Source organism: Capsicum annuum, chromosome 1, assembly GCF_002878395.1.
Source record: "Capsicum annuum cultivar UCD-10X-F1 chromosome 1, UCD10Xv1.1, whole genome shotgun sequence".
Lineage (NCBI taxonomy): Eukaryota > Viridiplantae > Streptophyta > Magnoliopsida > Solanales > Solanaceae > Capsicum > Capsicum annuum.
In genome coordinates this window covers 132,871,772-132,892,719 of record NC_061111.1, presented here as the reverse complement: position 1 = coordinate 132,892,719, position 20,948 = coordinate 132,871,772, and positions in this window count along the sequence as shown.

The window sequence follows — 20,948 nt, the reverse complement described above, 5'->3', positions numbered from 1 at the left end:
TGAATTTTTTTTAGTTTAATTTATATTATGGATAAATTAAGAAACTTCGTCACTAAAGGTGTTAAAATTTTTTTGTCCCGAAAGTGGCAGTGATAGTAAAAAACAAATTACTAGTGGTAGAAGTAGTTCAAATAGTAGATATACCAGTGTGCCTCCGCCTCCGATACCACTTAGTCAACCTTTTGACGAAGAAATAGGTGTAGGTGCTCACGATATGGATTATGTAGAAGCTCAGAAAAATTAAGGTATAGAAGAAGAAAATAAAGTAAATGCGGTTAATTTAGATGAAGATGATGAAAATATTGGTGAGACACCGCAGTAGAAAATGCTAACATTAGATCTGAATCGGTTAATCTCCCTCCCCGTCCTCCCCATGCCCCAAGAGCTCGAAAAACAACTAGTATTGCATGACAATTTTTTGAACGTATATCAGATATTGAGGTGCAATGCAATATTTGTCAATAAATATATAAGCATAAAAGAGGAGGCAAGCAAGGGGGTACGGGTACGTTAATGAGACATATAAGTGATAATCACGATAGAGAGTTAAAAATTGCACAAGGCGGTGCGGATATTGGTGGGCCAACACAAACTAGAATGGACCCAGTAACCGGTCAGATAATGAAGAAGTATAATAAATTGAGGAACCGGAAAGAAATAGCAAAAATGATAGCTGTGAGTTGTTTGCCTTTTAGTTTCCTTATTCGGATGCTTTTATTCATTATATTCAAACAATTTATAATCCTATGTTTAATGGTATTCCTAGAAGTACTTGTAGGGCCGATATTTTCAGACTTTTTTCACAATATTATTTTTATTTATCAACATTGTTAAAAAATATTCTATGTAGAATGTCCCTAACTTCTGATCTTGGTCGTGTTGTAAATAAAAATGATTATTTAACCATTACTTGTTACTGGATAGATAGTAATTTTGTTATGCAAAAACGTATTCTTGTTTTTTTATATGATGAAGATCGTAAACATACTAGAGATTTTATTGTTGATTCTATTGCTAAAGTTGCAGAATTTTACGTTATTGAAAATAAAATCTTATGTATTGCTTTTGATAATGCTTCTAATAACAAAACTCCTATAATAAAGTTAAAATCTAAGCTGTCTCCACCGTTACTTGAAATTTTTCATGTTAAGTGTGCTTGTCATATATATAATTTAATTGTAAGAGATGGTCTTGAGTTTTTTGAGCTTTATATTGAAAAAATTTGGCTTGTCGTTGGTTTTATTCAAGAAAATAATCATAGAAAAAGAATAAGAGACTTTAAACTTAAATGTGAACAAAATGGACTTGCATCGATATTGATGCCTGGAAAATATGATACTAGATGGAATGTTACATATGATCTTCTAAAAACTTGTTATAAATATAGAGTTTCTATTACACTATCTTTTAACCAATATTGTTAGTTCGTTTGTTGATTCTGCCCACTGTATGCTATATGATTCTGACTGGGCTGTAATTAATGATCTTGTTAAGTTTTTTGAAAAAAATTTATATAGCTATGGTTGAATTTTTGGTGCTTATTATCCTAATATTTGTAATATTTTGACATATATAGTCGATATTTCTGGTTTGCTCAAAGAATATAAAAATAAAGAAGGTTACAAAGAAGCTGTTGGTGTCATGTTTGCTAGATTTTAAAAATATTTTTTTTCAATTCCCCCTATTTACTTGGTTGGTGCTATACTAATTCCGTGCATGAAATATAATACTATGTGTCACTTTAGTACTCTTATTTATGCTAACTTAGAGATAAATACTAAAAATGATTCTGGTGATGAAGAACAAGAACAACCTGATTTGTGGACGGCTATAGGTGATACGAACGCTTACATAGATAAATTATATAAATACTATGCTGATTTAGTTGATTTAGCTGTATCGATAAATATCACACCAACTGTCGCTCCTCATCCTCCCGAAGAACCATCATCTTCTAAAAGGCCGGCACATAGTGATTTTCCTGATTACTTTTATGATTTACCTTGTTGGAACAATGTTGAGGAGGGAGCTTACACAACAACTTATCGAAAAAAGCTGAAGTATTATCTCCGAACGCCATTAGAGGATCGCAGACGACGGATCAATGCGTTGGATTAGTGGAGGAATAATGAAACACAATATCCTGTGCTTTCAAGATTAGCCAGAGATATTTTGAATGTTCCAATGTCAACCGTTGCATCGGAGAGTGCTTTTAGTTAGGGACGACAACATCTTGGAGACAACCGACATTCATTGAGAAGAAATGCAATGAATGTTCTAGTTTACCTTAGAGATTGGACTAGAGCGGAACGAAGAAATAAAGGAATGGAAGCGAAGCCGAACGACGAGCAGAGACTTGTGTATATGTGTACGTATATATTGAATGGTACATATATATGTGTATATATCTTCTATAGACGTACATATTTAACGTACACATGTGTATATATGTTTTATAATTTAGTATATAACTATATATAATGTGTGTGTGTATATTGTAGTATATTTTATTTAAAGTAGTATGTATCTATTGAATGGTACGTATATATGTGTATATATCTTCTATAGACGTATATATTTAACGTATACATGTGTATATATTTTATAAATTAGTATAAACTATATATATAGTGTGTGTATATATTTTAGTATATTTTATTTAAAGTAGTATGCATATATTGAATGGTATATATATGTGTATATATCTTCTATAGACGTATATATTTAACGTATACATGTGTATATGTTTTATAAATTAGTATATAACTATATATATATATATAGTGTGTGTGTGTGTATATATATTGTAGTATATTTTATTTAAAGTATTATGTATATATTGAATGGAACGTATATATGTGTATATATTTTCTAAAGCAGTATATATTTAACATATACATGTGTATATGTTTTATAAATTAGTATATAACTGTATATATAGTGTGTGTATATATTGTAGTATATATATTATAGTATTTTTTTTAAAGCAGTATGTATATATTGAATGGTACGTATATATGTGTATATATATTCTATAGACATATATATTTAACGTATACATGTGTATATGTTTTATAAATTAGTATATAACTATATATATAGTGTGTGTATATATTGTAGTATATTTTATTTAAAGTAGTATGTATATATTGAATGGTACTTATATATATGTATATATCTTCTATAGACGTATATATTACATATGTAATTGTGTATATGTATTATGTGTATATATTTTTTTAAATAGTAATGTAGTATATACTATATATATAGTGTATATCTATTGTTTAACATATTTAAAATGTATATAGGTGGGTATATATAGTGTATATTGGAGAAAAAACTTTTTTTTTTGTTTTTGACCTATTTTGACCGGATTTTAAACCGGTTTTGACCTGGTTTAGGTGGGTTGGATCGGGTTGGATTAAGTGGGCCAATTTAGGGTTGTTTTAAAATTTTTTACTGTTGGGCCCAAAATTAAACCTGCCCGTTTAACCAAGCTCGGATCCGGACTAGCCTACTAACCGGATAAAATTCATGGGCTGATTTCGAGTTGACCTGGCCCGGCCCACTTAACACGCTTAGAGTAGGATCAACTTATTTTTCTCATTAGCTACAACTGTCATGCCCCCTTTCTTGGGCACGCACTGAATGGGACTCACCCACTTACTGTCTGAAATGGGGTATACCACCCTTGCGTCTAGCCACTTGATGATTTCCTTCTTCACCACCTCTTGCATTGGTGGCTTTAGACGACGCTGGTTCTCAATAGTCGAGACACAATTCTCTTCTAGCTGAATCTTATGTGTAAATATACCAGGAGGGATGCCGATGATATCTGCAATCGTCCAACCAATAGACCTCTTATATATCTTAAGAACATAGGTGAGGGCTTCCACCTGTTGCTCACCCAGGTCAGCCGCAATAATGAAAGGTAGTGTATTTCCACTTCCTAGGAACACATACCTCAAATGGTCGGGCAACTTTTTCAGCTCCAAGGTAGGTGGCTCTTCTATAGAAGGCTTAACAGGTGGACTTGGAAGATTTTTCAAGTCCAAATCCAACTTCTTGGGTGCATATGAATAAAACTCCATGCCCGTTAAGGCACATACAGTCTCCTCATAATCTTCAATACCGTTATGATCAAAATTCATCAATACAACGGTTAAATTCTCCACAGTAAATTTTTCTTCTATAGGCACTTCCTGCTCCTCCTCATAATAGACATCCACAATAGAGAATACACTCATATCTTTATGTTATTTCATGGACTAGCATACATTGAATCGAACTACCTCATTATTCAAACTAAATAGTAGCTCGTTTACCCTTAAATCAATAAGTACACTCTCGGTTGCGAGAAAAGGTCGACCCAAGATTATGGGCACCTCGAAATCCCCCATGCAATCGAGAATGACAAAATCAGCCGAAAATATGAAACTGTCCACCTTTACTAATACGTCATATAGAATCTCCACGGGCTGCTTCACAGACCTGTCCGCCATAACTAGTCTTATGTTTGTGGGAGTAGGAACCCCCAAACCCAATTTCTTATACACAGCAAGCGACATCAAGTTTATATTAACTCCCAAATCACATAGAGTTTTTGCAAAATCAAGAGACCCAATAGTGCACGGGATGGTAAATGCTCCCAGGTATGCCTTCTTCTGCACCAAATACCTTCTGGAGATAGCACCACTATGATGGAGATTGTCCATCAGCTCATAGCTAATTGTCCGTTTCTTTGTGACAAGGTCTTTCATGAACTTCGCATACCCAGGCATTTGTTCCAATGCCTTCACCAATGGCAAATTGATCATCAACTGCTTAAGTATGGCCATAAGTTTGCCAAACTTTATGTTGTCGGCCTTGTTCTTCAACCGATAGGGAAATGGATGAGATGGTTTTGGAAGAGTGGTAACCACCACTTTAGCCTCCTTTTCCTTGCTCTTTTCCAACTTATCAACCTGCTGATGGTTGGATGGTGTATCATTAATAACCTCATTCAATTTCTCAGACTCCACTAGAAGATCAATTTCTACTTCTTCAATATCATCTGCCATAATATCAACCACAGGCTTGCCCACAGGAGGGCTTGCCAATACCTTACCACTCCTAGTGGTAACTGCCATACACCAACCATCCTTTCTTGGGTTATGAACTGTGTCGCTTGGTAGGATGCCACTCTTTCTCTGATTGATTATGGTAGATAGTTGGTTCATTTGTTGCTCTAACAGTTTTATCGAAGTAGAGTGTAAATCAACTAACTGATTCATCGAGGATAAATCACTTTTCATCTCATCCACCCCAGTATTGGTTGCTTCTACTCCCTTTAATAACTTAGTAATCATGTCCTCCTGGGACATCTTCCCCGAACTAGTCGCAACAGCCTCTCGATTTCCAGGATGAACATGCAACCCACTCCTGTCATTCGTATTATTCCAATTACCTTGGTCGTGGTCCTTATAGCCAAATTTGTCATAGTAGTTTCGACCTTGGTTTCCTTGGCCACCGCCTCAAAAACCTCCCTGATTGTTCAAATAATTGGCTTTCTCTTCAGAATCAAAGGCAGTCCTTTCCCCTTGACGTTACAGTTTTAACCTTCTTTGTCTTTCCTGATAATAAGTGCTTAGTGAGAAGATCCATCTATATTTTCATGTGAGCCATATCCTGGTCACGTTCTTTTCCCCTCTACCTTTGATCTGCAGTCATGCTAATAGATACAGTAGAGCTTGCTACCTCAGAATCCCTGGTATACCAAGCTCTACTTTGTTTCGTCATACGATTAAGCATCTCAGCTGCTTCAAGAAAAGTGAGATCCATGAATGCCCCACCTGCAACATTATCCAATACTGGCTTTGTCACAGAGTTCAAGGCCCGATATAAGATCTCCATCAGGTGGATGTTAGTCATCTGATGATTTGGACATTGTATAAGCTTTTTCTTGAACCTCTCCCAAGTCTCATGGAGAGCCTCAGTTGGAAGCTGTCTGAAGTTGCTGACCTCATCTCTTAACTGTGCCCTCTTGGACGACGGAAAGAACCTTTCTAGGAAAACATATTTCAGTTGCCTCCGGTTGATAATAGAGTCGAGAGTTAGCCCATTTAACCATAAAGTTGCCTCCCCATACTGAGACAACAGAAATAGCCACAACCAAATAATATTTTGCCCAAATCCTGGATTGTTAAATGATTTGAATGTCGAGATAAAATTAACTAAATGCATATTTGGGTCATCACCTGCAAGTTCACCAAATAGCCCTTTGAGATGCAATAACTGGATCATAGTGCTTGTAATATTAAACTTGGCTTCGGCTACTAAGGACGGAGGAATTATATCCTCTGTTGCACCAACTTCATCCAAGTCATCATCATCATCTTCTAGATTAAATTGGATGGCCTGGCGTTCTGGTCTCACCCTAACAGGGCAATTTTTGTTGACATTCCTATTTGTCGGTGCAGGCACATTATCTGTACGCCTTGGGTCGACCAGATTTAATAAATTATCATCACCCAGATCATTATTATCTGGGTTTAGTTGTCGGCTTGCATTATCCGCATTCTACTGGTTCACTTGTGCAGCTGCCAAGGCAGCTAGTCTAGCTGCTTCCCACTGAGCAGCTACTCTCTTTGGGTCTTGTTGACCATCCATTCTACCAATAAGTTGAGGTTCCAGATGAATAGGTAATAAAGGTTCACCTGATCTCGTGTACTTGGCATACAAAATGATCAACCTGCACAAAATAAAAACAACAAATAAAAAGTACAATTTGGGAAACTTTGACCAAAGGTCAATTAACAATCACAGACTTAATTGACAACCGTATTAACCAAAAACGGCGCCAAAATTTAATACGCCCAAATTACAACTTTCTTACGAAAGTGTAAGCGGTCGTTGTCAAATATAAAACCCAACAAAGGTTGAGGTCAAATCCCACATGGAATACTTATGCAACTAAGCTGATTCTTAATGGATTGTTGATCTAAGGTTTTGGAATAAAGGGGGATTTTAATGTGTTAATAATGTTCTTTCGTTCTTGTATCATATAGAGGTTCAGCTAATGAGAGTTAATGCAAGTTAATTTCAATAAGAATGAGTTAACTAGAGTTATGCTCACCAAGATGTTCAAAGAGTTAGGTAGTGAATTTGTGCTCGATTTCTAACTTATAATTTCAATTGCAAAAAATATTGAATTCTAAGAATTACCCATTTTTTTCTCAACCTAATGGGTATTTCACCCTTTACTTCTTTTGAACTTAAAGGATTTATTCAATAGAACTCTTATGAGGGTTGATCCCGTTAGGGCATTAACGCTTAACCTAAAGGGTAAACTCATGGATTTCATGTGAATCATCTTTTTTCCTAATATCCACTTTCTTATTCAGACAAGTGTTGTTCATGGGCTCACTTCTCAAGTTTGCAACCAATATATGTCATTATAATGAAGAGAGATTTATGCAATTTAGATAGACGTTAGAAATAAATGTATTCACAACCCCAAATAGCTCTTTACATCAAGACTCCCATAACCCTAGTTATGGGAGTTTAGCTGCTCATCTCCATATAAGATTTCAAAGACATATTGATGTTCATAAATATCTTTAAGAGAGTACTTACAAAATCTACAATGTTGTTCTTCTCAGCCTTCAATGGAAAATATGGGAATAATAATCAGATCTTAGTTTCTAGCTTCAAATCTCAAAGAAAGGTGTTACAATGCTCTCAATAGAGGAGAAAGTATGATAATACTGTCAAAAATTCCGAAATAAAACCTAATACTTAGTATTTATATGATTCCAGGAACTGGGTTTTAAAATTTAAACTCGGAATTATTGCATCATGCTCGACGAGTTGGGCAACAGTTCATCGCTGGGGCGATGGTTCGTCGCTGGAGCTCCAGTGATACTGTATTCTGTTTCTTGGAGATGGGTCATCATAGGGTTAACGACCCATTGTGGGACTTCTAGTGACACTGCCTTCTACTTTTGGGCGATGGTTAGGCCCTCGGTCCGTCGCATAGTCGACGGTCCATCGCCTAAGTCGTCGCTTGTAATTATTCTTTTGTTTTGTACAGTTTTTCCAAGTTATTATTGACACTCAGTTCTTGTCCTGAAAACACTAAAGTCCAATGTTAAATACAAAAATAGTTGCTTGAAAACACACAATTATCCTAATAAAAAGGCCTAAAATGTTTTGTCAAAAGCCGAAACATCAAAGGTCTAAAAAACTTCACATGTGCTACAAAGTTGAAGATTAGACGTTATTGAGAGTACTCTACACTGGATACAACTCAAGTGTTTTGCATTTTAGACTGGCCAAAATTTTTTAGAAGATCTCAAAAATTCCATACCACATAAGTTATAAGAAAGTTCGGGAGTCATATGTTATAGACTGGGGCAGAATTTGTGAGGAGGACCCTAAGAAATTCCCCAAAAGTTATACTTCAAGATCAGAAAATTTGCAAATCAATGATCAACGAGGTGCATCAGGAGAGCAAGACAATACCAACATAGTCAATATCTCAAAACTAATAATTTTTCTTTGGATGCAGGAATAGTGAAGTCACAAAGTTGACACGTTTAAGAATGACAAAGGGCATTATCAGACCCACTGTGACTTGCCATAATAATCCAGACAACTTTTCTCCATCATTTTTCTCTTGATTTATGTTTCTATTAGTTCGTTATGATCTCTAACACTTTCTCTAATTTTGTAGGGAATGGATCCAGAATAACGATGAAGATGTGGAGATATTATTCGGACTACTATCTCTAAATCATCATAAGCCAAACAACTCCATTTTTTATCTTCAAACTTTGACTTCTGTTACATTCCTGACTTAGTTATAACAACTTATTCCATTATTAATGAGTGTTGTTCAATTTGTACAGGTGACGTTATGTAGGATCACCTCTAAGAAATAATGCAAAAGTATCTTCTCAACGTTTGAGGAGCCAATCTAAAATCTCAGGATATGTGCAAGCCCTTTAAAGGACTCCTGATTCAAAGGATGAAGTTCAACAAATCAACTTCTATCTCTTCATATCTTATTTGGGTCATCCACCCATTCTAAAGGACATATTTTATTATATTTGGGTCATCCATCCTTTCAAGAGGACATATCGAATTGTCACTTCGTTCGAGGTGACACATCTTATTATATTTTGATCATTCACCATTTATTATTATGTTTGGGTCATTCACCCTTTCAAGAAGGCGTACCGAATTGTCATTTCATTAAAGGTGACACATCTTATGATATTTTGGTCGTCCACTCTTTATTATATTTGGATTTTCCATCCTTTAATAGGATGCATTGGACTATCACTTTATTTGAGAAATCATCTTACTATATTATGTACAGTCACCTCCTTCAGAGTGATATATTATTATGTTATGGACCGTCATCTCCTTCAAAGTGACATCTTATTATATTATGGACCGCCTCCTCCTTAAGAGTGACATATTATTATTATGAACCATCACCTCCTTCAGAGTGACATATTATTATGGACTAGCACCTCCTTCAGAGTGACATCTTATTATATTATGGACCATTACCTCCTTTAGAGTGACATCTTATTATATTATGGACCATCACCTCCTTTGATGTCATGTGTTATGAATTTTGACCTACTTCAGTATGGCATACTAAAACAAAGTATCCACAATTGCCCTGTAATACCCGTACTTTTTCTTAGCTTAAAATCATCTAAAGGATGTTAGAACTTACTTTGAAATACGAATCTATATTTTTACATGTGGTATTTTTAAGATTTTCACTTTCTATCACGTGGAAAATTGTACAAGCTTTCCATCGATACCAATTTCATCAAAATTTTGTATTGGGGGAAGAAGTTGTGGATATTTTATGAAAGTAGATCGGACTGCCCAGAATCGACGGTCAGGTCGACGGACCGTCGCTAGCTCGAAGAAACGTTGGAGCCTACCGTCGCACTGAGGCAATGAACCTTCTTTCTTCCCAGTTCTGACAGTAGCAGTCAATGGACCGTCGCAGCCTTGATGGACCGTTGAAAGTCACCATTGTATGAAGCCAGTAGAGCTAGTTTCTGCCCAAGTCCGACGGTAGAGATCGACGGACCATCACAGTTTCGACGGTCCATCTTCCTTGCCCGTCGCACCTTACGTTCAGTATTTACTGGTTATTTTAACAGAGGTATTTTGGTCATTTGCCACCCGTTTATATATACCTAGTTATATCCGATTTAAACCATTTGGTTTGTTATTATTTCACAACCAATATTAGGGTTTCTCTCTAACATTACTCTCCAAGAACGAAATTCAATATTCTTCAATAAACTAAGGGATTCCAATACTTCAAGTTCAAGAAAACATCAAGAATCTTAACCCAGGTATGCATAGTGTTAATTCATGGACCCCTTTTGTCCATGAAGTCCAAGAATCCCTTTTCTAAATTCAAGTTAGGAATTTTCTTTATGTTTTCATGATTTGGCTATTATTGTTTATGTTGATAAGTGAGAAATTGAACTCTACTCCATGTTAGGTGATGGTTTCTATGTGGGTTTAATTATTATAGATATAGATTCATGCAACCCTATAACTAAACCGTTGATTGATGAAATTAGATTGGAACTATGATGTTTTATTGTTGTACAATGATGTTTACATGAACCATGCCTACAATATGTTTGATTAAATACCTAGATGAAGGAAAATTGCCTAATTAGCATTATATCATGAAATCCCCATGTATGTACAAGGGTATCCATATCACATGTTTGATGAAATGTTTCAATAAATGTATTATGGATTATGATGTTAGTCATGTGTTCAAGTAAATCATGCTTTGTCAGTTTCCTTCTATCGAGTCCTGGGGGTACCTGTACCCAAAATATTAGTTATGTGCCTAGAGCCATGTCATGTTTTCATCATATTCCCAATCAAGCTATGAATCCTTAGACTTCAGACAGTCTTATGACTCAGGAAAAATCTTCATGATCTCATGAACTCAGTCAGTTGTCAGATATCAGTAGTATTTTGTCAGTCAATGGAATTTATTAACTCAGTCAATATTCAATTTAGTTCAGTTAATCATGTTCAGAGTCTAATCGATAGGAGTAGGAATTAGCACTGAGTGAACCCAAGAATTGGGACACACATTGTCAGATAAGGGTGTGATCCTTAGAAATCATCCTTGTATTTCAGAACTATGTATCCAGCATAGGTTGAGACATTAACACTGTCCGATGAGTGTTGATGAGGTGGATAAGCACTGTCAGATAAGGGCCCTACTATTCTCTTTTGAGGATACTATCAGATAAGGGTCACCCACAGCTTGTCCTTACTAGTGGCGCGGTATTGACACCCTTCCAATTGGGGTTACAGATTGGACCCCAACACAGCTATAATGGCGTATTAGGGGTAGTTGGTTAAATAACTACCTCCCACAGTTTCAGTATCAGTCTCAGAAAAAGAACTTAGATAGTTCTTCAGATTACAAGATTGTCAAACACAGTCAACTCAGATACAGTATGGAACTCAGATAGTTCCATTAGATTTAGGACTGTTCGATACAGTCACTTATGTAATCAGTTATATTCAGATACAATCATTCATGTTATCAGCCATGTCAGTTATCAGTATGTCATGTCATTAGTATTCAGATTCAAAAATTATGTTATCACAGTATTAGTTTCAGTTATTATATCTCATGCATGTATTCTCACGCTCATGATAGCCAGTCAGTTACTATTATTGTTCATGCATATGAACCCCACGCATTCAGCCTACCTCATATGCATACCAATACATTTAAAGTACTGACGTATTCGTGCTATGATGTCTTATACCATAGGTTCTGAGACACGAGCTCCAGAGCAGCAGTAGATCTCAGAATTAGCAGTCTGGGCTAGAAGTAAGTCCTCATCTTTCAAGGACATGATGATTTTTCTATTATCTCATTGATTTGTTTATTAGTTGGAGTTAGTTGGAGACATGTCCCATCAACTCCTTACTCATTCAGACAGTTATGTCAGAGGCTTTCTAGACTATCATGTTTTAGATTTCAGTATTTCCAGTTTTGTTTTGGGTATTTTACTATCTCACACAGATGTCACATTATTAATGTTATGTTTCAGATTGAACCTTATGGCCTTTCAGTTTATGTTTTTGCATTATTTAGTATTTTATGAGTATACAGGTACAAATATCAGTCATGGGTTAGCTTGTGGTCCTTTGGGGTCATGAGCACCGTGTAGCGTTTTGGGTACAAGATTCGGGGCGTTACAAACTTGGTATCAGAGCCTAAGGTTAAATAGAGTCTTAGAAAGTCTGAAAGCCGCATCTAGTAGAGTCTTGTACATGGGTGTGTTGCGCGCCACATTTATGTGCGGGATGCTATAAGATGTTTTAGGAACAGTTTCCTCTCTTTCAGTATTCATGTCATTCCAGTGAGCATAATCTCAATTCAATCTCTCAATCTAATCCGTTTTTCTCTTTATTTCAGAACATACCTCCTAAGAGAAGAACCCAGTCTATCCAAGAATATCCCTTGGACGATCATGTTTCTCATGTGGAGTTCAAGGCAACATTTGCCACTCTTGCTCAGTCAGTTGCTGCCTAGAATGAACGACCAGCTGTCATTTCGGCCAATCCAGTGGCCAATTCAGCTGCAGCTTGAATTTGGGACTTCACCTGAATGAATCCTCTAACCTTTTTTGGGTCTAAGACAGACGAAGATCCTCAAAAATTTTTAGATCAGGTGCAGAGGGTGACAGATATCATGGGGGTGATGCTGTTGAGAGTGCTGAGCTAGCTACATATCAGTTTTAGGATGTTGCTCACACTTGGTTCAAGTAGTGGAAGTCAGAAAGGGCAGAAGATGCAGGGCCAGTTGAGTGGGAGGAGTTTGCTTCAGCTTTCCTTGATCGATTCTTTTCCCTAGATCTTAGAGAAGCTAAGGTGCTAGAATTCATCAACCTTAGGCAGGGAAATATGATAGTGATAGAGTACTCTCTAAGTTTACTCAATTAGCCAGATATGCCCCCCATGTGGTTGCAGATAGCAGGGAAAAGATGAGTAAGTTCGTCTCAGGGGTGAACGACAACGTGGTTAATGAGTGCAGATTCACCATGCTAAATAGTGAAATGACCTTAGCCAGACTTATGACCCACGCTCACAAAATAAAGGAACAAAATATTAAGATGAGGGAGAAGCTGAATAAGAGAGCGAAGATAGGTAGTTTCAACTTCGCTTAGCCTAAATCAGAAGGAGGAAATCGTTCTCAGTTTCGTCCTAAGTCATCAGTTCCAGCTTTCTCTACAGCCAGTGCTTCAGTTTCTAAGTTCAAAGAAGGAAACCGAGATAGAGCGCCAGGCTCTAAGACCCAGGGCGGTGTTAGCAGTGCCCGAACTAATCCTCTTTGTAAGATTTGTGGTAAGAACCACAAGGGTGTGTGCAGAGCTGGCAGTGATTTCTGTTTCGGTTGTGACAAGCCAGGACACAAGGTTAGAGACTGCCCTCGGTCAGGTTACCAGAGTCATATCCGCTCCTCAGCTCAGTCCGATCACCCAAATCAGCTGGGTGCCACATACAGTGCTACTAGTGGGTAATGTCCAAATCGTCTCTATGATCTTCAGACTCGACAAGATCAAAAAAATTCTCCTGATGTAGTTACTAGTATGTTACAGATCTTTCATGTGCATGTTTACGCTTTGTTAGATCCATGAGCTTCTTTGTCTTTTGTTACTCCTTATATAGCAGTTGATTTCAGAATCAGTCCCAAAATCCTAGCAGAGCCCTTTTCACTCTCTACCCCAGTGGGTAAAACCATCATAGCCCGGCGGGTATACAGGAACTGCCCGATTATGGTATTTCAGAAAGTCACTTCAGCAGACTTAGTCGAATTAGAAATGACAGATTTTGATGTCATTCTCAGCATGGATTGGCTTCATTCCTGCTAGGGGTGGGCGTTCGGTCGATTCGGTCTGATTATTTAGTATCGATTCGATTTTTTGCTTTTTGGATTGATAAAAATGACATCCATAACCAAACTGAAATAAATTCGGTTTGGTTCAGTTTTTACAAATTCGGTTCGGTTATTTCAGATTTTTATTTTGGTTTGAAATATTAAAGTAGTTAGCCTCTTTTTTTCATAACTGAGCATTTAAAATTGATGAATTTTTTTAGAAAAATTATTTTTTTCAAACTTGTTTTTCATTTCCAAATATAAATAATTATTAATAACTCAACATGGATGAAATGAAATGAAATAATCATAAGCTTAACATAATACATAACATCATTAATCATTACATATAATATAATCTTGCATAAATAGTCTACAAAACAACACAAAACTTATAAAAATAGTCCATGAAACAACATACTTTCTGCATAAATAGTCCATAAAACAGGCCAAAGTCACCAAAATAGTCCATAAAATATTTGAGTCACTAAAATAATCCATAAACAGCCTGCGGCGTATGCGAATTTGCTGTTAAATGTTAATTGTGAATGTGAATTGCTAAATATTATATATATAACATAATATTATATTATATATATAACATAATATTATGTTTTATATATAAAAATAATATATTATTATATTATATATATATTATATATATAATAAAATATATATATATATATTATTTATTTCTTTATTTATAAAATTTTGGTTTTTCGGTTTAAACCAAATTTGTTTTTAAAACCGAAAACCAAATCGAAAAATCAAAATTCTAAAATTACAAACCGAATCTGATCCGAAAAACCAAAAAACCAAAACCAAAATTAAATTTCAATTTGGTTTTTCGGTTTTTTTGGTTTAAACCAAAATATGCCCACCCCTAATTCCTGCTATGCCATAGTCGACTGCAGAAACAGAATAGTCCAGTTTCAATTTTCAAATGAACCCTTCCTAGAGTGGAAGGGTAGTGTATCCGCTTTCAGAGGTCAATTTGTTTCCTACCTTCGAGCAAGAAAAATGATATCTAAGGGATGTGTCTATCATCTTGTTCATGTTAAGGATTCTAGTTTCAAGACTTCCAGTCTTGAATCAGTCCCAGTTATAAACGAATATTCAGATGTCTTGCTCGAAGATCTTTCAGGAATTCCTCCCAAAAGAGAAATAAACTTCGGTATTGATCTTCTTCTAGACACTCAGCCTATCTCTATTTCGCCATATAAAATGGCACCAACAGAACTCAGAGAACTGAAAGAACAGTTGAAGGATCTCTTAGATAAGGGATTCGTTAGACCAGCATTTCCCCATGGGGCGGACCAGTCTTATTCGTGCGCAAGAAAGACTGTTCCCTCAGAATGTGTATAAACTATCGTCAACTCAATAAGGTCACAGTCAAGAACAAGTATCCACTTCCTAGAATCGATGACTTGTTTGACCAACTTTAGGGTGTCAGTTATTTCTCTAAGATAGACCTCAGATCTGGCTATCATCAGCTCAGAGTCAGAGAATGTGACATTCCAAAAATAACTTTCCGTACTCTATATGGTCACTTCGAATTCTTTATTATGTACTTTGGTCTTACCAATGCCCCAGCCGCTTTCATGGACTTGATGAACCACGTGTCCAAGCAGTACTTGGACATGTTCGTCATAGTCTTCATAGATGATATTCTGGTCTATTCCCACAGTGAGCGCGATCATGCAGACCATCTCATAACAATACTTTAGACTCTCATAGATCATCAGCTATTTGCTAAATTCAGTAAGTGCAAATTTTGACTATGGTCAGTATTATTCCTTGGTCAGATCATTTTCGGTGATGCCATTAGAGTAGATTCTCAAAAGACCTAAGCAGTAAGAAACTGGCCTCGCCCTGTCTCTCCATCAGATATTAGGAGTTTTTTGGGTTTGGCTGGCTATTACAAATGGTTTGTTGAAAGATTTTCTTCTATTGCATCCCCTATGTCCAGATTGACTCAGAAGAAAGTCAAGTTTCAGTGGTCAGATCCTTGCAAGAAGAGTTTTAAAGAGTTGAAGACTCAACTCACCTCAGCTCCAGTCTTAGCTCTTCCAGATAGTTCATATGAGTTCGTGGTGTACTATGATGCATCCAGAGTAGGTTTAGGTTGTGTCCTCATTCAGCATGGTAAGGTCATAGCCTACGCCTCCAGATAGCTTAAACCCCATGAGAAGAATTATCCTACTCATGATCTTGAGTTAGCAGTCGTAGTCTTTGCCTTGATGATTTGGAGGCATTATCTCTACGGAGTTCATGTAGATGAATTCACAGATCATAAGAGCCTTCAGTTATCTTTTCTAAAAAAGATGTTAATCTTCGTTAGAGAAGGTGGTTAGAGCTCTTGAAAGATTATGACATGAGTGTCCTTTATCATCCGGGTAAGGTCAACATAGTGGCTGACGCTCTCAGTATACTATCCATGGGCAGTGTTTCTCATGTTGAGGATAGTAAGAAGAAGTTAGCTCAGGAAGTCCATCATCTTACCAGACTAGGCATTTTCTTAGTCGATTCATTAGAGGGTGGTGTGTGTTCAAAGTAGCTTAGAATCATCTTTAGTTTCTGAGGTAAAAGAAAAGCAAGATAGATATCTCAGCCTTGTCAAGTTGAAAGAGTTAGTTCAGAATCAGAAAATAGAGGTTTTCTCCCAAGGGGGAGATGGTGTCCTTCGTTGTTAGGGTCATCTCTGTGTTCCAGGTGTAGATGGCTTAAGGTAGCGAGTTCTTGTAGAAGTGTGTGGTGCGCGCTACTCTATTCATCCAGGGGCCACAAAAATGTACCGCGACTTGCAGGCAATCTATTAGTGGAGTGGGATGAAGAGAGATGTTGCAAAATTTGTGGCTAAGTAATTTATATGTCAGCAGGTTAAGATAGAGCATCAAAAGCCTAGTGGGTCCATGCAAGAGTTTAGTATTCCTACTTGGAAGTGGGAAGTTGTGAACATGGACTTCGTGATGGGTTTGCCTCGCACTCGTCATTAGCATGATTCAGTTTGGGTCATTGTAGACAGAATGACCAAATCAACTCATTTTCTTCCAGTTCATACCTCTTATTCAGTCGAGGATTACGCCAAACTCTACATCAAGGAGTTGGTCAGGTTATACGGTGTTTCGTTATCTATTATCTCAGACAGAGGTACCCAGTTCACCTCTCACTTTTGGAAAGTATTCCAAAAAGGTCTTGGCACCCAAGTTCATCTTAGTACAACCTGTCATCCTCAGACAGATGGTCAAGCAGAAAGGACCATTTAGACTAGAAGATATGCTAAGAGCGTGTGCGATTGATTTCAAGGGTAGTTGGGATGACCACTTGCCTTTGATTGAATTTGCATACAACAACAACTATCATTCTAGTATTTAGATGGCTCCATTCGAAGCTCTTTATGGAAGGAAATGTAGATCTCCAATTGGTTAGTTCGAAGTTAGTGAGGCCTCAGTTATAGGGCCTGACTTGGTATTCGACGCCTTAAAAAAAGTTCAGGTGATCAAAGAAAGACTCTGGGCTGCTCAGAGCTGACAAAAGTTGTATGCAAATATTCGTAGAAAGGATCTTAAGTTCGAGATTAGTGATTATGTCTATCTAAAGATCTCTCCCATGAAGGGAGTGAAGAGATTCAGCAAGAAGGGAAAGCTCAGTCCCCGATATGTTGGTCCCTTCAAAATTCTCAATCGCTTTGGCAAGGTAGCTTATGAGCTCGAATTGCCTTCAGATCTAGCCTCAGTTCATCCATTCTCATATGTCTCTTTGCTCAAGAGGTGCATAGGTGACCCATAAGTTGTAGTTCCTATTTAGAGCATTGATGTTCAGAACAGCCTCTCTTATAAAGAGATTTCAGTAGAAGTCTTAGACTATCAGACTCGTAGATTGAGGAACAAAGAAGTCCCTCTAGTTAAGGTTCTTTGGTAAAATCAGTCCGTCAAGGGAGCTACTTGGGAAGCAGAAGAAGATATGTGTATCAAGTATCCTCAAGTCTTTTTGGCCAACTCAGATTAAGCTCAAGGTAACAGTTCTCCTTAAGCTTACTCAGTTTCATGTTTAGTGTTCATCACAAACTTAGTATTCAGTTTTATGCTCATGATCCCAATATAAACTTGGTATCAGGTACCATTGCATACTCAACCATGCACTCATGTATCAGTTTAGTTATGTAATTATGCATCAGACATGCATTCTCATTGTCAGAAACCTAATTCTTCAAAACACTCAGTTATGCATTCATGAATCAATTACACATGCATCAGATATGCATGTTCAGTTTATCAGTCATGAGATTATGTTCCAGTTATTCAGCCAATCATGTTTAGTTCATGTCCAGCTTATTGTTTTCCCTCTCAGTCAGTCTCATTCGAGGACGAATGTTCTCAAGGGGGAGATATTGTAATACCCGTACTTTTTCTTAGCTTAAAATCATCTCAAGGAATTTAGAACTTGCTTTAAAATACGAATTCTTATTTGTACACGTGGTATTTTTAAGATTTTCACTTCCTATCACGTGAAAAATTAAATAAGCTTTCCATCGATACCAATTTCATCAAAATTCGGTATTAGGGGAAGAAGTTGTGGGCATTTTATGGAAGCAGATCAGACTGCCTAGAACCGACGGTCAGGTCGATGGACCATCGCTAGCTCGACGGACCGTCGTATCCTGCCGTTGCACTGAGGCAGTAAACCTGCTTTCTGCCCAGGTTCGACAGTAGCAGTCAACGAACCGTCGCAACCTCAACGGACTGTCAGAAGTCACCATCGCACGAAGTCAGTAGGGCTAGTTTCTGCCCAGGTCCGACGGTAGAGAGCGATGGACCATTTCAATTTTGATGGACCATCTCTCTTTCCCGTCGCACCCTACGTTCAGTACTTACAGGTCGTTTTAACAGAGGTATTTTGGTCATTTGCCACCCGTCTATATATACCCAATTATATCCGATTTAAGCCATTTGGTTTGTTATTATTTCACAATCAATATTAGGGTCTCTCTAACATTACTCTCCAAGAATAAAATCCAATATTCTTTAATAAACTAAGGGATTTCAATTCTTCAAGTTCAAGAAAACATCAAGAATCTTAACCCAGGTATGCATATTGTTCATTCATGGACCCCTTTTGTCCATGAAGTCCAAGAATCCCTTTTCTAAAATCAAGTTATGGATTTTCTTTATGTTTTCATGATTTGGCTGTTATTGTTTATGTTGATAAGTGAGAAATTGAACTCTACTCCATGTTGGGTGATGGTTTCTATGTGGGTTTAATTATTATAGATATAGATTCATGCAACCCTATGACTAAACCCTTGATTGATGAAATTAGATTGGAACCATGATGTTTTATTGTTGTACAATGATGTTTACATGAACCATGCCCACAATATGTTTGATTAAATGCCTAGATGAAGGAAAATTTCCTAATTAGCATTATATCATGAAATCCCCATGTATGTACAAGTGTATACCTATCACATGTTTGATGAAATGCTTCAATAAATGTATTATGGATTATGATGTTAGTCATGTGTTTAAGTAAATCATACTTTGACAGTTTACTTCTATCGAGTCTTGGGGGTACTTGTACCCGAAATATTTGTTGTGTGCCTAGATCCATGTCATATTTTCACGATATTCTCAGTCAAGCTATGAATCCTTAGACTTCAGACAGTCTTATGAATCAGGAAAAATCTTTATGATCTTATGAACTCAGTCAGTTGTCAGATATCAGTAGTATTCCGTCAGTCAACGAAATTCAGTAACTCAGTCCATGTTCAGTTAATCATGTTCAGAGTCTAATCAGATGGGAGTAGGAATTAGCACTGAGTAAACCCAAGGATGGGGATACAGACTATCAGATAAGGGTGTGATCCTTAGAAATCATTCTTGCGTTCTAGAACTGTGTAGCTAGCATATGTTGAGATATCAACACTGTCCAATGAGGGTTGATGAGGTGGATAAGAACTATCAGATAAAGGCCCCACCATTCTCTTTTGGGGACACTATCAGATAAGGGTCATCCACATCTTGTCCTTACTGATGGTGCGGTATTGACACCCTTCTAATTGGGGTTACAGTTTGGACCCCGAATCATCCATAATGGCGTATTAGGGGCATGTTGGTTAAATAACTACCTCCCACAATTTCAGTATTAGTCTCAAAAAAAGAACTCAAATAGTTCTTCAGATTACAGGACTGTCAGACACAGTCAACTCAGATACAGTACAGAACTCAGATAGTTCCATCAGATTCAGGACTGTCACATACAGTCACTCATGTTATCAGTTATATTCAGATACAGTCATTCATATTATAGTTATGTCAGTTATTAGTATGTCATGTCATCAGTATTCAGATTCAGAAATTATGTTATCACAATATTAGTGTCAGTTCTTATGTCTCATGTATGTATTCTCACGCTCATAATAATCAGTCAGTTATTATTATTGTTCATGCATATGAACCCCATGCATTCAGCCTACCTCACATGCATACCAGTACATTTAAATTATTGACACATTTGCGCTATGGTGTCTTATACAGTAGTAGATCTCAGTATCAACAGTCCGGGCTAGAAGTGAGTCCTCATCTTTCGAGGACATGATGATTTTTCTATTATCTCATTAATTTGTTTATTAGTTAGAGTTAGTTGGGAACATGTCCTATCAACTCCTTACTCATTCAGACAGTATATTAGAGGCTTTCTAGACTGTCATGTTTTAGACTTCAGTATTTTCAGATTTGTTTTGAGTATTTTACTACCCCACACAGATGTCACATTATTTATGTTATGTTTTAGATTGAACCTTATGGCCTTTCAGTTCATGTTTCTGCATTATTTAATATTTTATGTATACAGGTACAGATAGCAGTCATAGGTTAGCTTGTGGTCCTTTGGGGTCATGAGCACTGTGTAGCATTCCAGGTATGAGATTTGGGGCGTTACATGCCCTGACATTGCATTTGCTACTAAGAAGTTTAATGCAGGTGATTATGAAACACGTTGG